Below are 25,152 nucleotides of genomic sequence, written 5' to 3' on the forward strand. Positions count from 1 at the left end.
GTTAACCTCTCTGCAGCTGCAATTTTGTATATTTTGCTGTTTGTTTTCTGAATTTATTTGTCTGAATCTGACCTAACCACTGAGAAACTGAAACCTCAAGTTTAAGTGCAGACTACTATAAACTACTGTTTTTCAGGCTCTTGTACTGACATACCATTGCTGCAGGGCAAATGTATGTGTGGTTACTCCAGATTATAGTTCTGTCCTTCTAACTGTTGAGGGCAAAATATATAGTTTTAACTGGTTTGTGCATACCAAACCCAATTCCTAGGATTTCTATTAGGAGTGGATGCTATATTCTTTTTTGAAGAAAGTTATCTGCCATTGCTTTCTCTCTGCAAAATAATCTTTCCAACAGAATGCTTTTACCTCGGCCTCTTCCCATGCTGAACTAGCATGTCTCATTCAAAAATGATCCTTAAATTTTATTACAGCCTCTTAGACATTCTGGTACTGAAGTGAGACACAGAATAGCATCTCACTATAACACGGTTTCTTTCTTTCTTCCCTTTTTTTTTTTTTTTTTTTCTTTTTTTAGACTGGCCTTCTGAGCCCTCTGAGCTCTGAAATGCAACTTCCATCCAAAATGCAACTTCCTTCATTTGCTTTGACAGCTGATCTGCGCATTCCACTGTTTTCCAATGGCAGGTGATTATTTTAAATGGCTTACCCTCCGCCTTTGAGTTTATAATCATTTGGCATAGACTTGAATTTTTTTGTGAGTGAAAAAGGTCTTCAGCCCATGTCTCCTAACTCATGGGCAAGTGCTTCTGCCTCTAGAGTGTTACACAAAAATATGCTAATGCTGTTACTAACGTGTCCTCGCCATGTTTTTCATTGAAGAGAGCTGTAGTTGTTGCGTTATGCTAAACACAGTGCCATTGGGACCTATTTAAGGATGCTCAGGGAGCAATTACTGTGTTGGGCTTCTGGTGGGACAGAGGTACCTATTAGCTGGTCCTGAACTACCCAGGTAAGAGTAGTAAGCTGCAAACTATAAGTGCATAGATGTAATTTGTATGGATTGCTCTTTCAGCTAAATGCCTAAATTGTACTGCAAGTGAAATTCATGATGACCCTCCAATCTTTCATTCTTGCTTGGATAAACCAGTTCCGAAGGTTAGGAGAAAAAACAGATGTGATCTATCCCAGTTTTAGTGAGGCTTTTGACAGTGTATCTTGTAGGTGAAGGAGAGAAATGTGGTTAAGATTAAGTGACCATAAAATAGGTACGTGGTTGGTGGCAGTGGGACTGGGGGGGATATTAAATTAATGATTAAAAAAGGTGTGATGTCAGACTTCGAGGGCATATCAAAGAAGTAGTTTTGTAGCTGATTGTGCTTGGCTCACATATGGTCAACATTGTTATTGGTATCTTGGATTATGTATTTAAAAGTTGGAAGTATGAGATTTACAAAGAAGAGTGAGCTGGGAAGGGCTGCAGATGTCCTTTAGCGTGATGCTGGCATTCAAAAATTTCTGATAAATAGAATAAATATTTGAGAATAAGACACAAAAAATCAGTAAAGCCAAATGCAAAGTGTCATGCCGAGAGAAGAGAAATGCAGGATTACCTGGCAAGTCAGTGGAAGTGCAGAAAAGGATGTGGAATGTGTAAGTTTACAGACTAAAAATGAGTCAAGTATGGTATGTGGTTGCAAAAAAGACATCTTATTCTGGTACATATTTGTGAGACTACCATAGCTTAGGAGGTGGTTACTTTTGCTGTATGTAAGAAGTTTTTATAAAGAAAATGCAGGCATTTTTCTCTGTATCAGATGGAATAAGTAAAAATGTAATTGGAATAAATTACTGCAAAGTTGCAATGATGAAAGTTTTGAAGCACTGAAAGATGTATCCAAGGAGGCTTAGAATTTCCTTTACTGTACATTTTTAGCAACAAATTAGATTGAAATCAATCAGGAGTGGTCTTGAAATACTTATCCAACTGTTGTGCAAGGGGAAGAACTTGCTGACCTTTTGAGTCTTCCTTTTCTATGATAATCTGTCTCAAAAATCAATTCCTGCTATTTTGCCTACAAGAAATAGAGCTTCTAAAATTTTCATGTGTGTAAAGCTGGTTTTGTGACTGTTTTCCACTTTGTTTTTTCCTCTTATATGTTTTGTTTGATTTTGCCTCACACTTGTGGATGTTTGTTGGCTTTAAGACATGCACAGAGCTGGATGGAGAATGATGTTTTCCTATATTGAAAATATTGAGATTTCTAGAACATTTTCATCTACTTATGAAGAAAGAAAACTAATTTTTTCAAACAAGCTCCATAAAATTTGGGAAAGGTCAGTGTAAAATATTAATTTTTATATGTTTGGCGTGCTTTGATGCTTATCAGTAATAACACATGGAGAGAGAGATGTGGAATGAAGAGGGAGGAAGAAAATACTAATGTTGTTTTTAGAAGACTAGGTTCATGTCATTGATTCTGAACAAATACAACAAAACTGCTCATTAACGCAGTACTAGTAAGTGCTTGGACGACAGACCTAAGTGTGAGAGTTGGGGTTTGAGCACGCAGCTGGCATCTAGCAGTACAGAAAACCACTTCAGGCCGTGTTGCTCTTCGTGCCAGTGCCCATGCTTTTGATGTGGCTGCCACATGTGCACGGCCTTGCCAGAGCTGAATTAGACAAACATTTCATTAGAAAGAAAATTGTCAACCACTACTTTTACATGCTTCCAAGAACAAATCCTTCTCTCTACCCCACCCCCACTCCCAGTACAGTTATTTGTGGGGAGGGAAGCTTTCTGGATAAGTACGCTAATTTCTTGATTGTGTGAATAACTGGAACTGGCCAGATACAGGATTTGCCACCTCGATGACAGCAGCGCTGATAGCAAGGCTAGGAGTTCTTTTGACTAGTGATAGTTTTGCATGCTTGTTTTCTGGGATCACAGAGAGGTGTCTTGGTGTCTTGATTAACATCATCAGACCTCAGGTTAGCTGTAGAGATGACAGCAGGAAGAGAAAATAAATCCATTAATGAAATTGTGTGAGTCATTGCTGGGTATCCATGTTAGAGTAATGCTTTCTCACCCTCCTAGCAGGATACGTGACCTCATATGCCCACAGGAGACTATCTGTTGGATTTGTTCCATTTTGTGTAATTTTGAAATTCATGAAGTTCATTGAAAGGATTAATTATGTATAAGGCATGTGCCTGCATGTTCTTTTCATCTGTGAACGTTACCCTGCACGCCGTTATTAGGGGCCTGATTGGACTGAACATTTTGACAAGAATTCAGTGACAAAAGGGGCCCATTAGTCTTTGAAGTCACGGGCCAAGGAAGAGGAATGCAAGTAACATCAGTAATGACCTCATTTAACGTGTGACAGAGTACAAGATAATCATGAAAGGTCATTGTAATATAGCTGCGTTTTACTCTATATGCTGCACTGCTCATGTTTCAGCCAGTCTGTGTTGCAGTTTTAATGAACTCTGAAATTCTCTTATGTTCAAATACAGGAAGGATGGACAGAACAAGACAACAAAAACTGGAAAGATCCTTCCCTCTCTCATATACTTAAAAGTGAATTAGCAAAGAGAGAAAAACTCTTTATCTACTGTGAGTTTTTCATGGGAAATTTAATTTTTCACTAAAACAATGATCTTATGAAAAGAAAAAAGAAGTATTTTCCATAGAAAATGTTGTCTTTTCATCATAGCTACAAAGCAAAAAGATTTCTCTTTTCAGTCAAAACTGAAAAGCTGTAGGGACAAACAGTCTATTCAAAATTGCCAGGGGAAAAAAAAAATACAGTCTGCATTAATAGAACATTTCTGTGAACGTCTAATGCAATTATCCAGCTAGTTTTATGAGCAGCAGGCAAAGAGTATTCAGCATCCAGTTTTGGAAATCCATCTCCTTTTCTCCAAACAGTTATACCAAAAGTAACAAAACTTTTGGGAAAGAAAAGAAAAGCAGCAAAATGAAATCAACTCTGCTGCCTGTTTCATACTCTTTCCTTATATTTTGCCTTCTTATGACCCTTTACACTTTTAGATTTTGGAACAGATTTTTATAAAAATACAAAAAGACCATAAACCAGGCAGTTCCCCTAGTATTTTTGTCCTGGTGGGAGAGAGGACTTACTGGAAATCTCTTGGAAAAAAACTGGTACTCAGAGGAAGTAACTGTCCAGGCAGTCCTCAGAGATTTGAGATTTTTATAAAGGGCTAGGCTGAACATAAAACTTCTACGTTACTGGTGTGGATCAGCTCTTGTGCATTGGCATGCTAGGTGGTTTCCATTGGATATCCATAGGCTGTCTTTTGCTCTTCTGTTTTGCTTCTTAGCTGTGTCTTTTCAACAGTTAACTTTTATGGTTTCAGCAGTTTCCACTTGAGGTTTGCAGACATCCCCAGTTAAGATGAATTGTCATCCATACGGACAGACTTCTGTTTCATCAGATTTTTGGAATAAAGAACATTTTGCCATCAGCACAAGAAAGAATGATATTTCCTTTGTTTAGCCCTTCCTGGGAATGTTTTGAACAGATGCAGCCCACAAGGGCCTGATTTCCAAAAACAGCTCTAGATTGTGCCATCAGCTTATTTCCCTCCTGTAAAAATGGGGTTTGTGTTTTAAGTAGCAAGCCATCTAACAGCTCAGGTTGCGTGCACAGTCGATTATGTGTGGACCTGTTTACAGAGGATGGCAAATTTACATCTACCTAGACCTGGGGCTCATCGGAATTGAGATACCTCCACATTGCACCTCAGAACTACAGTAACCCAGTAAGAAGTGTAAACCCTCCCATTAGGCACAAGCTATACTGCATTTAAAAGGAACAGTGAAGCAGGAGATACGTATGATGTAAGGGCTTGTTTACACTTTACACCCAGCAGACAAAGTTATTTGGAAATCTGTGTGCTTTTCTGATTTCTTCATAGTGTTTGGTATTACGTAACTGCCAGTGACAGTAACCGCCATGTGCTCAGCCTCTTCCATCGATCACATCAACGCTGCGTGTGTTTCTACACGGTGTGACTAAACTTTGTGGATCCTGCTTTAGGATGCATTGATTGCAGAGTAAATTATGGTACAGATTTTTCAGGCCAATTCCTTCTGCTGGTACTTCACAGTCCTCATCAAGAGTTTTTGAAGGGTTCTTTCTCATCCCCACTCCTAAAACATTGAGCAATGCTACAAATCTGAATTCCACAGGTCTCCTTGAATATCCAAACAGTTGACTCTTATTTCACAATAGCTGGATGTTTGAAAACATTCAAGTGTGTAGAAATACTGTTACACTAATTTAAATGTCCCACAGTCAAGCCTTGCAGTTGTTTTCTTGCAACACGTGCCTCTTACTGGAAGCAAAACAAGTGGGTCTAGTGGAAAACATGTGACTCTATCCGTTATTTACATCCCCTTTCCACCCCCGCCAGACAACACAGTTTGAACATGAAAGTCACTGGAGAACAGCAGCCTATAAATATTCAGAGAAATCCAGGCAGGGTAAAAACGTTGCAAAAACCTTTGACTAACAGTTCACAGACCCTGAGAGTTCGGACTAACCACTGCTGGCCAGGGACACAGGCTGAATTCAAACAAAGACTGATTGTAATTTTGTGGTTGGACATGAATGTTTTGCACAACACTGATTGAGGGCACTTTGAAAACTGGGCCAGGGTTGTAAAATAACCTATTTACTGCAGTGTGCATTGTATTTGAAAACACAATGAAGCCTTGTAGATTCTAACCGGGCTTGGTAGAGACCTTGCAGCTGAAAAAAGCTCTTCTGGCTATAAGAGGCCTTGTGGGGCCTTGCTTATTTTATTTGTTGTTGCCTTTGATTAGGTGAAGTAAAGTGAATTAAACACAAAGCAAGGAATTGGGTATTTTTAAGTTCTAATTCCAGTTTTCCCATTGATTTTTCTCTTTGACCTTTGGCAAGTCACTTAACCCTTTGGCCCTTTGATTTCTTACACAAAAAAGTGGCATAAGACTGTGCTACTCAGACAGCTTGGTGTGATGACTAATGAATTAATGTTAATGAATTAATACTTGTAAAGCCTGTAGTACAGGAAAAACCTTATGTTAGTTGTAAATGATACAGGAGTCTCACAAGTCTGTGCAGCATTGCCTGCGTGTGACAGAGTCGCCTCCCATTGATTTGCTTTGGAGCCTTAGTTGGACCCAGGCGTGAGCTTGGGGATTGAACTTGTGACCATGGTGTCACAGCAGTGTGACGACCTTCTGCCTGAGGCAGAATACTAGGAACTTGTGTCTTAAAAGTAAGTAGGTGTTGAAAGATGCAAACTGGCTCTGCCTGAGCTTTGCTCAAGGGTTTAAGTACCTGAGGCCCGTTGATATTTGTGGAGCTCCCTCTGAGCCTGTCTACAAGCAGCGTGGTCAGCCAACCCGCTGCATCTGAAATGAGAGAACATGTTTGTTCTCCTGTATGGTGCAATCTGAGAAAACTCTGATGTCCTGAGAATAGTCCCTGGTCTAGCTAAGTGAGTGGGGCAGCAAAGGCTTGCTCCTTACAGGAGGAAGATGTAACCTGCCTGCCCAGGCTCCCTCCAGGGCAGCAAGGAGTAAGTGGGTTTGCTTGACTACCTGAAGTTGTTGACCAGTCTTTTCATTAAAAAGTTTATTTTGTTACTTCCATCCTTTCTGCTATGAGTTGCTCAGCAGATCTAGTTACCTGCCTGTCCTGGAAATACGTGTAGTTTGAGGTCTGAAAGAAGCGCTGTCTGTAGAGACTGAACCTCAGCGGAGGGATGGGCCCTCCTTCTCACCCGACTAAGATATGGCTGTTTGTGGCAAGCTGAGCAATCCATGGCTTGCCGTAGTTGGCATGTGGTGGGCTCCCTTATCCCTTCTCCAGTCATGCTGGGGTCTGAGAGAGAACTTAATTAAAATAATTGCTTTGGTAAAAGATAAAAAAAAAAAAGCTGGTCTTGACTAAATTCCAATAGTAAAGGCAAAAAGGGGGGAGGGCGGATAGACGGGTATTGTACATAATTTACTATAGCAAATTTACTTTCAGGTGTAACTTTGGCTTCTTTCTCACCTGTTTAGGGCCGAACTGCTACAAATCTACTCTGCATGATCTCCCTTCTTATATTTATATGTCATCTGTGTGACTTCCACACAGAACAAGCCGTGATAGAAATCTTTCATTTAATTAAAATTGATTTTAAAATTCTCTTGATCAATAATGAGTTAAAATTCATCCCAGCAGTGATGGGAACAGCAAACCTTCTGAGAAAAGCTTTCAGGCCAGTGGTTTTGGCTTTAGAGACTGGGTCTTGCCTGAAATTATCCCTTTCTTGGCTCCAGGCTTCGTGGTGCTTGGCACATTATGGTTTACCCTATAGCCCAGCTTGTCAGCCACCCATATGAAAAGCTGAGACATCCAGACTACAGGTCTCTTCCTTTTTCTTCCTGGTTCAGTATAAACACTTTAAACATCAAACTCTTTATAACATCTATTGGTGTCGGGTTGGTAGTGCTTAATAGGCTTCAAAATTAAATTAGTATTTTGTGGAAAATGACCCAATATTTCTTCTTTGATTCCTCACTATCTAAAACTTTTGATGTACTCTCTGAGATGGCAAAATGGGGTAAGTTATTAGTAAAGTGATATTTAACAGCTGAGTTAAAAAGATTGCAAGAGTCCCTCTGCATTTAAGTTTTATTCCCCTGCAGAAAAAAGACCCAAAGCAAATATGTGTAATATAATAACACACGGTATATGTAACCTTTCCTAACAAAAATTTGAGGGATTAATAAAGATCAGCTTCAAATGACAGTAATACTTCGTTGTTCACACTCCAGGGTGCTTCCTAATTAATTGTCTCAAGCCTTCACTGAGAGATTCTTTACCAAATGTGGTATGATTAAACAAAATGAAGAAGTTGGAGCACTCACTTGATGCTGCTTCTCTCCTGAGAGTTACTCGTTTGGTCTCATAGTAGCACGTGATGAGAACTTTGTTCCTAACCAGGCAACCGGATCACCCTTCTTGACTTCCTTTGAAGCCGCATTGACCTGACATAACAAATTAACACAGGAGGTCTAGTAGTAGGATTGGGGCTCTCATTAACTCTGGACTAGAATAAATGCAGAAGGTAGCACAGGAGTGTTTAAATTAAAGAAAAAAAAAGAAAAAGAAGTCAAATATGCAACTAATATGTAAATAACAGCGGTTTATGTAGTTTCCTACCAAGTAAAACTGGAATAAAAAGTGCATTGAACAGGAGTTACAGAAAATTGGTTCAAGCAGATTGGTCCAGTGTCACACAGGAAGGAAAGGAAATGTCAGCTGCAGCGGAAAGGTTTGGCATCATCTCAGATTGGATGGGTAGGTGTTACCATCTTATTCCCTACTTAGGGGAAACTGGTTTATTGAATTGCTAATTTGCATTTTTTGTTGAAAATCCTGTACGATGGTTTGCTATCTTTTATAGAAATATAGAAATCCAAAAGATTCCATGATGAGAAAATGTTTTTGGAAGCAGAGAAATGGGCACACACACACTCACCCCTAAGGATTCCCTAGAACACGGTAAAGGGTATATACTGCAATAATTGCTCGGTTTAAATTAAACCTGTAACATTGCAAGTATTGTGTAAAATTAGTAAACATTGTGTTAGTGGTACTTTCTTTGCCATTTAAAAGATAATTTAGACACCTTCATGTTGGTAGGAGAGGTAATACTTTCTTAATAAATAGATTTTCAACCCTAAAAGATTGCAAATCTTCAGCGCACAACAACTCCTTGAAGAGCTATTTAACTTGTATGTCTATTCAGAGTCTGCCCTGGAATAATAATACAAATAGCACCTATTACAACCTCTGTGCCGCTTGTATGTAACAGTCTCACAACCACCCTGCTGTCGGCCGTTCAGCACCCCAGTGCTGTAGCTGGCTGTGATGATAATACCCGTGTGACAGATGAGTAACACGAGCCTTAGAGATGTTCAGGCACTTGCTCTGTGAGCTGCCGTGAGTTGATGACAGCACCAGGAAAAGACCACGAGTCTTTCAGCTTCTGTGCTCTCACCTCTAGACAACACAGCTCTGCGATCAAAAATTCCTTTGCCGATTTTTTTTTCGTACCTGCATTATCACATTTTTACAGAGCCAGTAAAGTGGCCAAAGCTTACTGATTTTACTTTATGATGAGAAGTATTTTTCACAGCTCTGCTTGGTAATAGAATTAGATGCTTGATGCTTTTTCAATCATGCATGTTGTGATTAGGGACTTGTTTTATGCTTGCTACTGCCCAGTTTTCTCTGAACATCGCCGATGCATTGCAGGAAAATTCCGCTCTGTTCCCCAGATGGGACTTCAGGTTGTCTTGCACTGCGGTACCCTATATTTCAATGTACTTGTCCTGTGCTGTGAAATAAGTGGAACTCTTGCCTTCCCATTTCTCCATTCTCCCTTTTTTCTGTCTGTGTCCTCCCAAACAACTAAATAATACTGCAAGTAATGTGTTCCAGCTATTGATTTCTTTTGCCTGTCTCCCTTAGCCCTGGAAGTAGGAAGAAGATTCTCTGGAACAACCAGCAGGATGAAACACAAGTTGCTTTCTTAAATTTGCTAGTTTATATTTAAAAAAAAAATATATTCAGTAGCTGTTTGAATTTTTGTTTTTCTCAAATGATTCCCTTCTGTCGGGGCATATTCTGATTGGACAGTATAAGCACTAGTTTGTATTTCTTGTGGGAAGAAGATTATTGTCAGAAGGATAGGAAAAAAATTTACTGTGGGTTTTGTTTTGGTTTTTTTCTTTCCTTTTTCTTTTTTTCTTTCTGCTTTCCTGATACACTGTTCCACAGTGGAGCATAAGGCTGTTAGATACTTGCTAATAATGTAGTTCCAGTGACTGTGCAAAGAAATGTCGAAATGTTAATATAGTCATCAAGAGCTCCCGTGCTGCCTCAGCTATTTGAATCGATTTCAGAAAGAGAATTCTGATCAGAGGAACAGTTCCTTGCTTGGAGTTTAAATATGCTTTATTTTCCATGAAGGCATTTTGGAGCCTCTACCTTCCTTCCTAAAGACATAGTTGGGGGAATATTTGCCAACTTAACCAAACCCCATTTTCCCTCCTCAACCATGCACCTGCTATTTGATTCTCTGCTGCTCCGTCCTTGTACTCATGCCATTACAGTTGTTCATTGCCACAAGGGAACTGGGTGCGTAAAGGCGAGGTAATTCAAGGAAAATGGCAAGCAGACAAACGTAATCTCCTGAATTTTTGTTTTTGCTAGTATGGGTATGCTAATGCACAGATATTGAAACAAAAACTTAAATATATTTCAGGCTGAAGAATGGCCAGTGCCTGGATTTCCAAATGGTGTGAAGCGCAGGACCTCTGAACAGCCTGATGCCACCTACCCCTGCCAAAATGGGAAGCTCAGTAAGTCCCACCTCAGCACAGAGTGACCAGGAGTAACCACCACCACCTCCTGGGTGAGAAATTTTGTCCTGTTTACTTTGTTGTAATTTTATTATCTAACATAATTTCAAGTTTCCTAGGCAAGTTCATTAAAATACGTGTATTTTGCTATAATAAATGCAAGAATAAGTATCATGTTAGCTATGGAGAAATGATGGTTATTTCCTACATCTAATTGTGTTGCTTGACGATGAAAATGGACAATGTTTCCCAAAAGAAAGCTTGACGCTGCACAAGACTATATTGGAGACAATTTAGGGATTATAGTTTGTGTTTTTCGAAATAATTGTCTGTTATGTGGTAAATTCCATTTTCAGAAAGTCCACAAAATGGGACAGAGAGAGAAAAATTCCACTGCTTCAATCATCAGACAGTTGGTTGAGTTGAAAGCCTTGTTGTCTTTGTCTTATGATTTCTGCCTCAGCCTTATTGCTTGTGACTCATGTATTTATAGTCTGCAGATTTGAAAACAGCACCAAAGTCTTGGCAAATTATTTTATTTGATGTTTCTGGTGTGGTGTATTTGGTGTGTTGGAAAATGGCTTACAGAGTCTACCTGCTTCAGGGGCAGAAAGCTTAGGCAATGGTTTGGGAAAGCTGAGAGAAAGCAAACCCAGCAAAAACTGCTGCTGCTGTATCTGATTTCCAGTGCATCATTTTCAGTGGTATTATCAGGTCCCTAGGACACACCTTGAGTCCTGTTACTCTCTGGGGTTGCTTTGTGGTTGCTTTTTGTCTCTTCCTCTCAAGACCCTTTTGACCATCTGTGGCTTGTGGAGAATATGAAAGCTCCTTCCTGTGTCCAAGATCAATAGCTTTAAAAACAGAGCACAAGAAGCCAGTAATCATCTTTTCCACCAGGCATGATTAATTTCTGAAGTGCTTCAGCTAGTTCCCTTTGAAGTTCCGTTTCCATATTTTTTAATTTTTTTATTTTTTCCAGCAAGTGTCCAAAACTCAGAGGCCCACACCCACATGTGTCCTGCAATAGGCTGGGGCTGGCGGTGACTCCTCCAGAGCCTATGCTGTTTGGACGTGGGTGGGCTACAGCACTTTTTGGAAAGCTCTCCCAGATCCTGGAAATAAGATTTCAAGAGCCAGTTGAGATGTTTCCCAAAGCACCCTGGCTTCAGTGGAAAGCAGTGCTGCTTTCCTGTCTGAATCTTGGATTAAGAAAAGAAGGAAAAGTGAGGGGGAAGGGAAAAAAAACCCACCAGCAACCAAACAGCCCCTCTACAAACTTTAAATGTGGTTCAGTTTCACTCCAACTCAGTAAGAGTGACTGAGAGAAACTACATTCCCACAACCACCTCTCTTTATGTGAGTAAATAAGACATTCCAGCAGTGCTGAGGCTGGGCCAGTGGAAAGATATTTTTTGAACTCTAAAAAAAAAATTATTTTTGAAGTTACTAAGTCATCCACAGATCCACCTGGTCTGTCTTCCTGCTTCTGCTGCACTCCACAGTGGCACTGAGGGCTGCTAGTGCTACAGCATTACTTGCAGAAGGAGAGATTGCATGTAAGGTGTGTGAACGGGTTCCCTGGAATTATGAAACTGCACAAACCACTGCCGCCTTTGCAAGTACCAAAAAAATGGTGGTACTGCAAAACAGGTGATGTAGTATTGGCTCACTCAGAAATGAACATGCCAGCATATCCGTGTGGATACATCCATGAGCCTCAGTGTTGCTTCCAGTTGTATTTGCCCAGAATTGTCTAACAGATCTTTGGCACTCAAGATGTGCACTTGCATACACAAGCTACAGACAGCTAACCTGAAGTTGATTGCTGCTCAGCTTGCAGGTACAAATAAACATATGCATCCGTTTCCTTCTTTGCACAGGCACATTTCTAATGGTCAGACTTTGCAAATGTGTTAATATTGCATGCGTGTGTCAAAACTGTACGCTACTGTTGTAAGATTGCCACTGAATTCTCGGTTAGGAAGGCATCCCTAATTTGTTGCCAGGAGATCTCTGTTTGAGAACAGGACCTGCCTATCATCTATTTTTAATATACTGGATTTGTTTATTTTTTGTTCATGTACATTTCAGTCATAACCACTTCTGTCCGCTACAGAGCTGCTGAGGCTCTATGAGAAGGTCTGTTCTCTTCATTTTTGTAGCAGTAGTTAGGATGCAGCTGAAACGTAATGAGGAATCTTGAGTTGGCAAGGTTTTTTACCCAAATGTATCGGCTTATGAATTTCTGGGCATCTGTGCTCAATATGAAGCACCTGCTCATGTAAGGTATGTTCTGTAAGGGTTGGATGATGGCCCAGTTGGAAGGGAAGAATTCTCACGTTTAAGAAAAAATACCTGTTGAAGGCACAGCAGTGAGCGAAGAAGCATGTGGCTCTACAATACACAGGAATAATAGGGATGGGGAAAAAGTCTCTACAGCGGGAAAAGAAAACGTACACAAGAAATTAAAATGTTCTGTAGTTACAGGGAACTGCGAAACAGAGGAAAGTGGTTCCCTCTGTGGTTCTGGAAGTGTGAAATGCATTTTATGCTGTCTCTTGAGGGTGACCCACTTATGAAGCAGTTGAATGATGACAGTAGACTTCAGTGAGGCTAAAACTAAATGGATACAGCTGTAGACATTTTCATAAAAGAGAATCTCCCAGGAAATAAGTCTGTTAGGGAATCTGGGCCTTGGTTTTAGTTAATACTGGATGCAGTTTCTCCTGATCTTACTGGAGATGTGCATTTGTCAAACTGAGTGTAAAAAATGAGCTCTGTTTAATCCATTCTCCCTTGCATCTCTCTCATCCATCACATGTAAGGAGGCTGTTTCTGTTGTACCTTCTAAGATTACTTTTCATTTCCCAGAATGGGATGAGATCTCTCTTCTCTGGGCACTGCATGTTGTGTGGGACAGTGTTAAATGCTTTGCACAAGTCCAGGTAGATGACTTCAGTTGCTTTTCCCTTAGCCACCAACGCTGTAACCCTGTTGTAGAAGGCCACCAAATCTGTCAGGCATGATTTGCTCTTAGTGAAGCCATGTTGGCTGTCACCAATCACCTCCTTATTTCCCATGTGCCTCAGCATATTTTCCAGGAGGGTCTGCTCCATGGTCTTGCTGGGCACAGAGATGAGGTTGACCAGCCTGTAGTTCCCCCAGTCTTCCTTATTTCCCTTTTTTTTTAAATGGGGGTTACATTTCCCCTTTTCCAGTCAGTAGGAACTTCACCAGGCTGCCACAACTTCTCAAATATGATGGACAGTGGCTGAGCCACTTTATCCATTTATTCCTCTCCTTCTCCACGTGTGCCATACAACTATTCCTTAAGGTGTCATTTGTGCAATAGATTTTATTGTTAGCTGTCCATTTACTGCAAAGACGTTCTTTCACCTGCTGCTGCAGCTCCTGGCAAGGAATATGGAGTGCTACAAGTGTTTGTGCTTGTGCTGAAAGTTGTAGGGTATTTTAAGGGTTCAGTCTTTTCCCTGTGATGGTCCATCATTGTACTGGTCTTTTCCCATTATTTCCCCCCCAGCTTATGTTCCTGTGCCTCAGCCCATAGAATGGAGGTCAGTTTGTCACATCAGGACTGAGGACCTAATTCACAGCAAAAGGCCACTGTTCTGACTTTTTTACATACTGTTTTGCCCCTTGTGCCAGAGGGACATGGGCACAGGGGGTGAGATTCTGCCTAATCAAAGTGGCAGCGTTTCCCCAGTATGCCAAGCAATGAAAGATGCAGGTGGTAGAATATTAGGTCTAGCATTAGCTGTTTGGATGATATTTATTTAACATAACAAATATTTTTAAGCTGGTTTTTTAATGTTTTATTTTTTTCTGTCTGCTTCCCTCATCCATTACAGGATTTCCTTTCCTGTGATTAGGGGGGGTTTATAGATGAAGCTGTAGTCTCGGTGAAGCTAGTAAGAATAGAGTTTCATCACACCCACAGAAATTATCGTTGGTGGTGCACTGTTTCTGTACAAATATTTCACTGAATCTGTAGTCATTCTATTAAGCTGCATTTTCTCCCTGAATGATTTTTAAATGGTTGCAAAAAGGGATTTTGGGCCCTTCAAATCTCAGTCCACCCCCTAACAAAATGAATGTTGCTATTGAACATTTTGGATGAAAAAATAATCCTAAAAGCTTTGCTTTGAAAAACTGTGTAAGAGGTTTTGCCTTTGGTTGTTTAGTGTCGTTATTGTGTGTCTGGGAATGCTATTTTGGATGCATGTGTGAAATGGCGGGGGCTTCCCCCCCACCGTAAACATCTATTTCCTTCTTGTGGAGAAAGGCTTTGCAAAAAGAAAGGAGGTAAAGAGAGGGCTACCACACCATAAGGCACGGACGGTGGAGTGCTGATACTGGTGTATGTACGGGTCTGTCTTTTATCTGTGGCTGACTGAAGCGCTCTGTGCACATGCCTCTTTAAGGCAGGGTCTGCCTTGGCACAAGAGCTCCCTAATATTCATGAAACATATAAAGCCCTCGAAGATACATTTCTTTCTCCTCCCCTCCTTTCCCCCTTCTTTCGAAACCTTAAGGTGTTGACTGGTGGCTCACTATAGCACTTAGTATGTTACCACCCATTCACACCTCTACTTGTCTACTTTCCCCACCTCCTCTCACACTTCTCTTGCTATAATGATGTGTTGCAGAAATAAATTGTGTTGCACAATGAATGTGTAGAAAGAACAAGGGGGTATTTAAAAGCTGAGAAATAGGAGAACTAGTGTGGAAAGGGAGAGAGGGAAGTGCTTTTGGCACATTGAGCTGGTAGTGTATTATAATTCAAACTAGATGACTGCCGCACTGGAGTGATTGTAACATTTGTTTGAATGCTGGAAGTTGAATTTAACAGGAAGGGATTGGAAAGCCAGGGGCTTGAGGTGCTACTTGAGAGTTTGGGAGATCAGAGTGTTGCTTCTCTGCTTTGCTCTAGGATCTCTATGAAAAAGGAATGTTTTTTTGTTGTTGGTGGTGTTGTTTTTGGCTGGTTTGCCCCTGCCCACACACTCACGTCTGTACTCAAAGAAGGTCTTGGACAGGTACTGCCGAAACATGGATCCTTCAGAACCTCACTCAGCACCTTGGAGATTGTACTTTATTTTCCTCAGTGTGAGGGAAGAGACTTTCTGAGAGAGAGAAATGAGTTGAAGTAAACATTTAGAGTTTCAGCCATGCAATCATAACACTTTCCTTTAATCCCACATCTCTTTGGGAGTGCTGTGTCCCTTGATCACACTTCGAATGAGCCAAGGCTGAGCTTTGCATTCACAGCATGACTGGGCACCAGGCAACTTTTGCATTCCATGTGCAGACCTCTTTTGCTCAGTCCTCAGAAGCTGGTGCTGCAAGAGACGGCATGAAAATTTATTATATTCTTTCCGATTTTGTTAAATTTCAGTAAGCTCACAATTTGAAATGATGGCTTGCCCTTAAAGAGCTGGTTGTACTTGACAAGTGTGTGGCAGTACTTCATTAATTACAAGCAGCCCTTCCCAGTGCAACCTCAGTTAGGTAGAGTATTTGTTCTGCGCACATAATTATCTCTCTGTCGTTCTCTCTCTCGTATTGATTCATGTGGAAAATATGATTAAAACATGAACATCTACAAATGATTTAGAATAACAAGAGAGGAAAGGCCATTGTTTTTTTGCACTGACTATACTAGATTACTATAATTACAGCTGAATGGTTATACATTTCTCTGTGTCCCCCACAAGGCTGTATGCTCATTCACAGCCTCAATATACCACTGAAAAGTGGAGATGTTTAAACAAAATATCCTCTTAAGGATGTTTCTTTGACCCATTAAGAACCTTTACCTTGGCACTTGTACATGTAATCTCTGGCATAAGGTCATGCAAAGTGGGGGTAGGGATAGGAAAAGAAACACCAACCCTTCAGACATCTGTTGTGGTGTTTCGGCCAAGAACGGGAGGGAAGGCTGTGCCAGTTCGGCAGCCGCTCCTGCAGATTGCAGTCGGCTTGCTTTTGATGCCAGCGTTAATAATGTAGGCTTCCCGCTGAGTGGGTGGCACTGCCAGATTCCTAATTAGAATCCACTAAAAGCAGCAAAAGGTGAAGTGGACATTTTTTTTCACACCACACCACACCCCCCCCCATGTCTTCATCTCTTCTCCCGTTAGATTTGTTTAGCCTCATTTTTATTTTGGCCGCTTAGCCCAATGGAGAAGAGTGGGGCAGGGTCCTCTGTGCTCTTGCCTTAATCTCAAATTAAACAAATGGAAATTTTGATCTGCTGAACCCCTCAGGAAGGCCTGGTTCACCGTGGTGTGTGTGGAGATGACAGAACTAATTTCACACTTCATCCATTGTGCGCAGTGGGTTCACTTGTTGTTTGCTCTTGCAGCTGGTGCAGACTCCTAAGACAGGACATCATTTTCCTCTTCTGTTTCGATGTGGACTACATTGAAATAGCCTAGTTCAGAGGGCAAGAATGTATTCAATATATCCCATTGGCAGTACTTGCTTCCTATTAAGAGGCTGGGAATACTATTCTGAGGGTGTCGTTTGCTCCTGAATAACTTCAGACTACTTTTCAGTTGCTTCCTGATCAACCGGCTGATTTGGAGATCCTGGAAAAGGTGCTGGCCACTGAGGTGGAGAAATAATTGCATTGTAGGATTGTTGGCATGAAGTGTTGCTGGTGTGGGTATATGTGCCCATGTCCTCTGGGAGAACAAGCCTGGAAGCAGGCAGGACACAGAGTACAGCTTGGAGAAACCAGACCAGAGTAGCACAAGCCAGTCTGAGTGTGCAGTGGCCACCCCTTGCAGACTGGGTGGTGGCACTTCCCTGGAGCTCTGGTGTAAAGTGAAGGATGACAGCAGCAGTTTTCAGGATAAGGTTTTGGGGTTTTTCTTTTCTTCTTTCTATTTTTTTCCCCTCCACCTCTTACACTTCTGTTTACTTTTCTTAAGAAGGGACCTTGTAGGCATTTGTTACAGATCTGTTTCTCTCTGGTTGCTCGAGGAAGGAATGGAATTAGTTGTACGAAAAAGCAGGCAAAGTGTAACCTGCACAACAGAGGCCAAAGGGTTCAGGAGGATTTGCAGAGCTGAGCCTGCAGTGACTGTCACAGGAGCCCTCTTAAGGAATGTGTAGTACTCTTTTCTTGACATGAAACCTCGCATTCAGCTTTTTCTTGCAAGTTTTTGAGTTGCAACCTGCAACTCAGGCTGCACAAGGTTGCTTATGAATCAAAACTGAAGAAAAGAGTCTCGTGAACCCTTGCCAACCAAAATTTCTGACTTTTCCTTGGCTTTACCTTTAATTTGCTGTTAGAAAACCTGTGATCAAGTTTCAGCCTGTAAGCCAGAAGTAGCCTACTAATCAGCAGCCTTTCTCACCACCTGATTAAATGAAATCCTTCATACTGTCCTGCCTTTTGATGAGTAATGCAATGTGATGCATATTCCAGTAACTGTGAATGCAGAATAATGAGTTTTCTGCCAGAATTATTTTAAGACAACTGCACTGCCCTCTGCAAATAACACCTGATCAGCTGGCCTTCGTGATGGAAGGGAAATTCTCTTTATTTCCATTAAATACTTACTATGAACGAGTAAATACCTTCTAGTTAGCACATTATTTTGGTTCCTTTTTATTTACATCCTATAAAACAAAACAATGCCAACTCTTTTTTTGGCTATCTACTAACTAGGACATAATATTTATAATAAATATTTTGCAAAATTCCAATAATATATTTATGGATATAAATGAGAGGGAGCTGAAAAGCTGAAAAATGTCCAGGTTCCAGAAAGGGTGAGAAAGAAAGAGGAAAAAATAAGGTTTTCTGAGAGGCAGCAAATATGTGTCTTTTGTTTGGTAATAGGGTATCCATGTAATGTCTCTGAAATGGCCACAGTTAAAGTTCATGCTACATTAGGAAAGCAAAGTGGTTTACATTGAAACTTAATAGTAGTCAATTGTGTTTGAAACATCTGATGCAGAAATAAAACACCTTATGTTTTATGGGAGCGAGGAGCTGCATATTTGGCACGTGTTCTTCTTTCTAAACACGTGTCCTCTCTCTATCAGTTTGAGATAATCCAGGTCTGGCTCCCACCCAGTTGCTCCTCCTAACCAGAATTACGCGAGACATGCTGCACTCCCTGCACGCACACACATGCACACACACGCGCGCTCCCTCTCGAACCACAAATTAACATGAGTGAGAATTAGTTGGCATCTTTTACAGATCCTCTGCCTTCCAAGAGAGCATTTTTAACAGTGGATATTTCTTCCTTCATCAATGTAATCTTTTCTTTATTTGCAAAGAGCATGGGTGTGTCGTGTTCTGCTGCGCGCGTGCCCCCCCCCCCCCCCCCCCCCCCCCATTTTTGCTCTTGTTTAATGGTTTCTTGGTGAAAACTTCAGACTTTTGAAGTTCATATCAGATTGCAATCATAGGACTGCTGTTGCTTTGATCCATATATCTAGACAACCAGGAAATGTAATTTCACTGACAAAGCCACTCTATTTTATAGCTAGGTATGCTTAGGAATTGCTCCTTCAACTGAACCGAAGCGTTCTTGTGGACATCTTCCACCTTCTGTTGCTGCTTCCACTCAATTACATGCTCACCTTCTTATGCATCTACTTGACAGGCACAGATTTTCACATTTTTGCATTCCCTTTGAAATGTGAACGTCTGTTCTTTGCTGCATTAGATGTATGCAGGCGTTCACAGCGATGGAGCATAGGGGGATTTAAACCCAGGGGGTCAGTCTATGAGAATGCAGTCTATAATTTGCAAATGCTAATGCGTTTCTGCACCCTCTTCCTTCTGAGGATCTGAAAGTCAATTTAATTATATATTGAAATATCCTGTTTGGTAGATTAGGTAGGATTTAGGTTTTATGACAAGATTAATATTTTGTTCCTACAAGGTTATATGACAAGACTACAAGTGAACGGAAAATGATAACCAGAACTTCAAATCCGTAGTTCAGTGCTCTCACTATTGCATTATACCCGCTCCCTGTAAATTTGACAATGTCTTCACTAGAGGTAAGTAGCAAACTTTCCTAATCACATAGTATTTTAAGTTCTAACTATGTTACTCAATAACTTCAAGCAAATGACATGTTTGAGTTTTTTTCTTGTCTAAACTTAGGTAAGCTAATATGTGAAAATTTATAAGGCTCTCTGTTAACAGTCAAAAAAACAAAACCTGAGCTTGTCAGCTACATTATTAGCCAAACCTTTCACAATAATCCTTTATTTTTAATATAAAACTAACTTCTGATGGAAAGTTAATCTGAAATATTTTGTTTAATAAATTATCTTTTTGTTTACTGACAGAATGTGAACACTTTTCATTGGGAAACTCTAAGTTTTGTACAGCTAACAGTGGTGAGACCTAGCAACATTTCAAAAGCTTTCAGTAGCTTTTAGTTAGATATTAAGGGTAGAACTAGGATAGGCCCTTTGAAATCCACATATTCTGCATTAATTTTGAGAGTTTCTGACTTGATTTTCCAATTAATAGTGTGTTATTGGAAACCAGGATTTGTCTAGAGTCTTGATCTGTGTAAGAAATGGAGATCAGGTTGCTGTATTTCATATACCAGTATATTAAAACATATTATCCTAACAGCTATTTCTAATAAATAGGAATTGGTCGGTTTTGTACCGTTTTATACTATGCCAGTTTTATAAATAGGAGAACAGTATGTTTTGTAAAACAATCTGAAGTGTGTGGAAGACCTAATCCCAAAGGGGAATGTGATAAAGCAGTGAACTTTTTATGTCAAAATTTTTAACTCTGCTCTAGTGTTACCTTTCCCAGGGGATTAATTTCCATAGCACTGACGATGTAAGTCACCTTCTGTTACCACGCTTTGTTTTTGTTGGCTGTCTTGGAGGTTTTCCTTTTTTCTTTTGCAAAACTTTGGTGAGTATGTGAAGACAATCTGGTTAGTTGTGCATGAGAATGTGAGGAAGGCGAATCTGCCTGTGAAGAGGAATGAGTATTGCTCTGCATGCTTGAGTAGTACCTTGTATAGTAAAATATTTGTCATCAGTAAGGAAACAGACTGCTCTAGGAAGAGTGAAGTGCTGAGCACAGAACTGGAAAGGAGCTTAAGTGTAGAGCTAGTGGAGTACAGAGCTGGATATGGAAACCTAGTCCTCTATGAATACATCTGTAAGATTCAAAAGTCTACAGTATGAAATTTCTTCCTGGTTTTACCTACAGCAACTCCAAACTTTGAGCAATTGTTGTGGGGTGTTTTATTATCTTGGTGGTGGGGTTTTTTTTGTTTTTGTTTTTGGTTTTTTTTTTTTGTTTGTTTGTTTGTATTTAACACAAGAATGATTCAACTTAAGACTTTCAACTTTTCCACTTCTATCCTTATTTGTCCATCTCTTTCTGTCTTTTTTTAAAAGAACAACTCCAAAATAAAGAAGGAAATGAAATAATAATAATGCCCCTATGTTAATGCAAATGTAAAGCCATTGGAATACACAGCATAAGGCAGGAAATGCAAGTTTTCTCACGTGAACATTAATATTGTCATGAAAACCAGACAATGGTGTGGCTAAATGTCAGTCCTGCTGGGGTTTTCTCAGCAATTTCCCTAAAACCACAGTTCTTGGCATGCTAGAATTAGGTGAATATCTGGTCCTCCCAGAGAGAAGAGAAAATTTAAGAACTTGAGCAAAAACAGTGATTTAAAACTTGAAAAGAAGATATGTGACTGTTAGCTTAAATTGGAATTATTTTTATAATAGCTTTGTGACCTTTAAGTCCTGAGTCCTGATTTTTGAATGCCGGATTTGACAGTACTGAAGTAATCTGAAGTGGAGAGCCATTCCTGGTAGGGAAGACTGACCCAAGCACCCCAGTTCTGCCACGTTGTATGCTCTGTAAGTGGGACCCGTGAAAAATGTGAAACTTCATGTTGCCCTGTGCCAAAAGACTTTCACTGGACAGGCTGGGCTCCCAGTGCCGTCACCAGGACAGGAGTCCTTTCTTCCTCTACACTTCTTGGACATCTGGTCAGCTTATGTGTCAGCCCTCGCCCCATCTCGCCAGGGGCTGCTGGCTGGGGGTGAGGAGATGCGATGGCCGCACAGCTGGCTAGCATCAGTGCTGCTGTCAGCAGCGACTACTAGCCTGGAGCACACACTGCTCCTACGTGCAGAAAAAGCCAAGTCCCAGCGTGGTTCCCTGGCCCAATCTGTTGAAGATAGTAAGTGTCCCTGAGCAGGGAGCTAATTTGTCTTTGCTCCCCTTGATCATCCTGAGACAGCTGATAATTACAGATACATTTCATGTATGATGTCTGTGGCATTCTTACAGCAGTGCAGACCTTAGTGTTTCCTGGTACTTTTAAGTTCTCAGTGTTAGCTTTGCATTCCTCTAGGACAGTCTATCTCTCCCGTTCATCACTGCAGTTGCAGTAAGGCAGGAAATCCTCTTCTAAGCCCAGTCATCAGTGTCTCCTTCTTCCTTTTCTAGCCCCACACTTGAGCAGTCCTGTTCCTTGATTGCTATCTAAATTGTCCTTATCATATGCCAGACACTGGAAGAGCTGCAAGGCATCATTTCCTGCGGGGCAATGCCAGGCACATAACATATGCTAGACATCTACAGGCAGATGGGGTTGGTTAGGGCCAGCGAAGCATGAAAAAACAGGGGCTTTGGTAGGAAGAGGCTAAAGAACTCTACAAACTGGTTGAAAGCCATATCCCAAGCAACGTTAACAGCTCATTAACATTCCCTGCAGGGCTGGCAGGTCAGCACAGGAGGTCAAAAAAATTAAGAACTATTTTCTTAAGGAAACAAGAGGTAAAGAGGGTTAGATACATACAGCTGGTGTAGGACACAATGTAAGGGCTGGTCTGAGAGAAGGCAAGGGGGAATGCTTCGGCTCAGTCTCTGCCTGCTTAACTAGGACCAGCCATCTGTCTGTTTTCTACCTGGGATTCTCCCCATGCTGAGCTGAAACTTGCTTCATTATTCAAAAGCAAACTTGCCCAATGGCACAAGATGTTGGGAGGCAGCTGATTCGTGACCTAGCCAAAGACATCGGGAGGAGGGAGCGAGGTTTTCCTTTGAACCAGGCTCTGTAAGCATATGGTAGGCCTTGTACTTCAGGACGTGATCCATATGCTGCTCTTCAGTGCCCATATGCTTTCTATATTTTCCGTATTTATTTATTTTAATCAGGATTGAGTCTGTGATCTTGATTTTCCTTTTGCTGCTGGCTGTAATTACATTTGGTTGTGCTACTGGAGGTAAGGCAATGAGGTTAAAAATTAACACCAGAGTGTTCAGTTGTGTCCTTTTAATGTTGCCTTGTCCTGTGCGCTTTGTGGAGAGAATTGTATTCCGGGTTAATGATCTGTAATGCTATTAGTTTACATTTCTTCTTCTTGTTGGAGCTTGGAAATGGAGTTTCATTGACTCGGGGTCAGAGGAGAGACAAGCTCCAACAATAGACTTCTACAAACATTAACTGATATTTGCTGTTTCTTGTGGGGTTAGAGGCTATAAATCAGTGTATTCTTATTTCACTGGAAAAAGCAGTGAAACTGAGAGAGCAACTCCAGTCTCTGTCTCCAACCAACATGGCAGAACGTGACCTAAGATAGTTAAGATTTATTGGTACAAGGAAGCACTATCAGCCACTCTCTTTATCTTCCTTACTAATAGGGGGAGATTTGGCTTCAGCAGGGCAGTATTTCCTGGTGTCTTTAGCTGAACCCTTCCTGTCACATAGACTACATGGTGGTGACAGACACGACTCCCTGGGTCCCAAACTGAGCAAGAACAGTGTCGTTGAGAGCCCACCTGCAGGGCTGGAGGGGTCACCACAGCCAGGGAGTATCAGCCTGACCCAAATCAAGAGGAGCAACACGTCCAGAGCACAACAATGGGGCTGTCCTGGTCTGCTGTAGCTGTGTACAGGGTCCAACCTCACCATTAGTGCTTGTTCCCTCCTTCCATGCTCCGGCAGGGAAGCTCCTTGGATTTCTCGTGCAGCCCCACAGCAGAAAGCAGGAGTAAAGGGCCGCTAGAGTAGTAGGACCCCTCCCAAGCATGCCCAGCCCATACGCATCTGCAGAAAATCCACCATGTGATAAGAGAAAATGCCTGTAGGCACAACAGGTATTCAGAAAAAAATGAAATTGTGGTCTGAAAAGAAGAGCTACATTTTCATGTATCTAGCTCTTCAGCATGCAAGAAGCCTTGCTTTCACACTGCCTGCTAGAAGGCCAGAGCTGAGAACAGAAAGTAATTTCTCATGGCCAAAGGGCTTTATGGCCCAATTATTTTAACCATGTGCTTTTTGTTTTCTTGTGAACCTGCTAAAGAATTAGTAGTGAAATCTGATTTCTTTTTAAATTCTGCATTTTTATCTTTATAGAAAAATAACTCCCGACAAAATAATTCCTCTTTGATTTTGTGATACTGGGGCAAGGACCTTTTTGGCTGTGGTTGTGGGTTTGTTTGGGGTTTTTTTTTTTTTTTTCATGGGAAAGAATATACCATTCTATGGGTCTAGGGTTAATGAAACCATACTCTTTTGAGAATTCACACCAGTAATTAAATGCATATTCCTCACTTTTCACTGTATACAAATAGCAAATGAGCAGATCAAGAATTTCCTGCATGAAGTGACAACATCTGCGTATTATTAGGGAATATTTAAGTCCTTTATCACTGTGTAGTAACTCACATTAAGATTATTTGGAATCAATGAGAGTTTTGTATGAGCAAAAACTATGTCCTGGCTTCTCAAAGGCTTTATCATTAACGTGTTTTACCACCACAGAATTCTTAGACGCTGAGAAGATCCTATGATGTCAAGGACTCAGAACAAACAAGGACTTTCTTGCAAGAAGAACCATCTCAGAAATGAATCTAAAAGTTTTCAGGTAAGAAGAAGTTAACAATATTTATCCATAAATACTTTTTGATTTCTTATTTGGAGAATTGGAAGTGTCAAAATGCTGCATGGAATTCTGTTGTTTCTGATCTGAAAAGGAAGCAGGTGGTGTTATAAACCTTGCAGGACAGCCTGTTTTTGTGAGAATTTGGAGATCCTTTCTCAGAATGAAGCTTTAGAAAGCAAAATATTCAGGAGATTTCTGCTGAATGCCTTTTGGTAGAAAATAAAGTTTTTTAAAATGAAAGATTTTTGCCATGGAGATATAACTTGATCCTTGCAGGAGAATGGGGGCCACACAGCATTGAGCTCCAGCTCTTGTGAGGCACCACAATGTTCGAAGAAGGTGCACTTCAGTGCTGAATGGAGTCTAAATTCATTCTAACAGGAGATAGTTAGTAAAACACTTTGTATTAAGAATGACAAAGAATTTTTATACTTTCTACAGTAAAAATTGTATTGGAACATTCTGCTCTACCCTTTCCCCTTGACAAATATTTTTATTTTCATCTCAATTGGGAAGGAAAATCAAATGAAGAAATACTGGAGTTGCCATAGCACATGAATTCCAGTGTTTAGGAATTCCAGTTAGGAAAGATAGCCTTTGAACAGAAAATGTTGGAAAGGGTCCGAATTTCAGACCTTCTAAGGTTCAGTCATTTCTTTACTTTAGAACTTACATTACCTTGTGACTATAGGGTCTCATTTATTAATTTTAACATTTTTCAGACTCACAGAATAGAAACCAAATATTTTAGATTATCACAAAATAATTCTCTGGGCAGTCTTCCTTTCTGTCACAAGCAG

General features: G+C 40.7%; 1 protein-coding gene across 1 annotated transcript in view; it reads left to right on the plus strand.

The window, feature by feature from the left end:
* The window catches only part of LOC308071089 (uncharacterized protein), a 356,490-nt gene that overhangs the window by 233,955 nt on the left and 97,383 nt on the right, over positions 1-25,152 (plus strand). The window contains exon 11 of the mRNA XM_080405988.1: positions 539-24,334. The gene's annotated coding sequence lies outside the window, so the exon portion shown is untranslated. The remainder of the gene's footprint in view (positions 1-538; positions 24,335-25,152) is intronic.

The sequence above is a fragment of the Falco punctatus genome, assembly GCF_963210335.1.
Source record: "Falco punctatus genome assembly, chromosome: 10".
NCBI lineage: Eukaryota > Metazoa > Chordata > Aves > Falconiformes > Falconidae > Falco > Falco punctatus.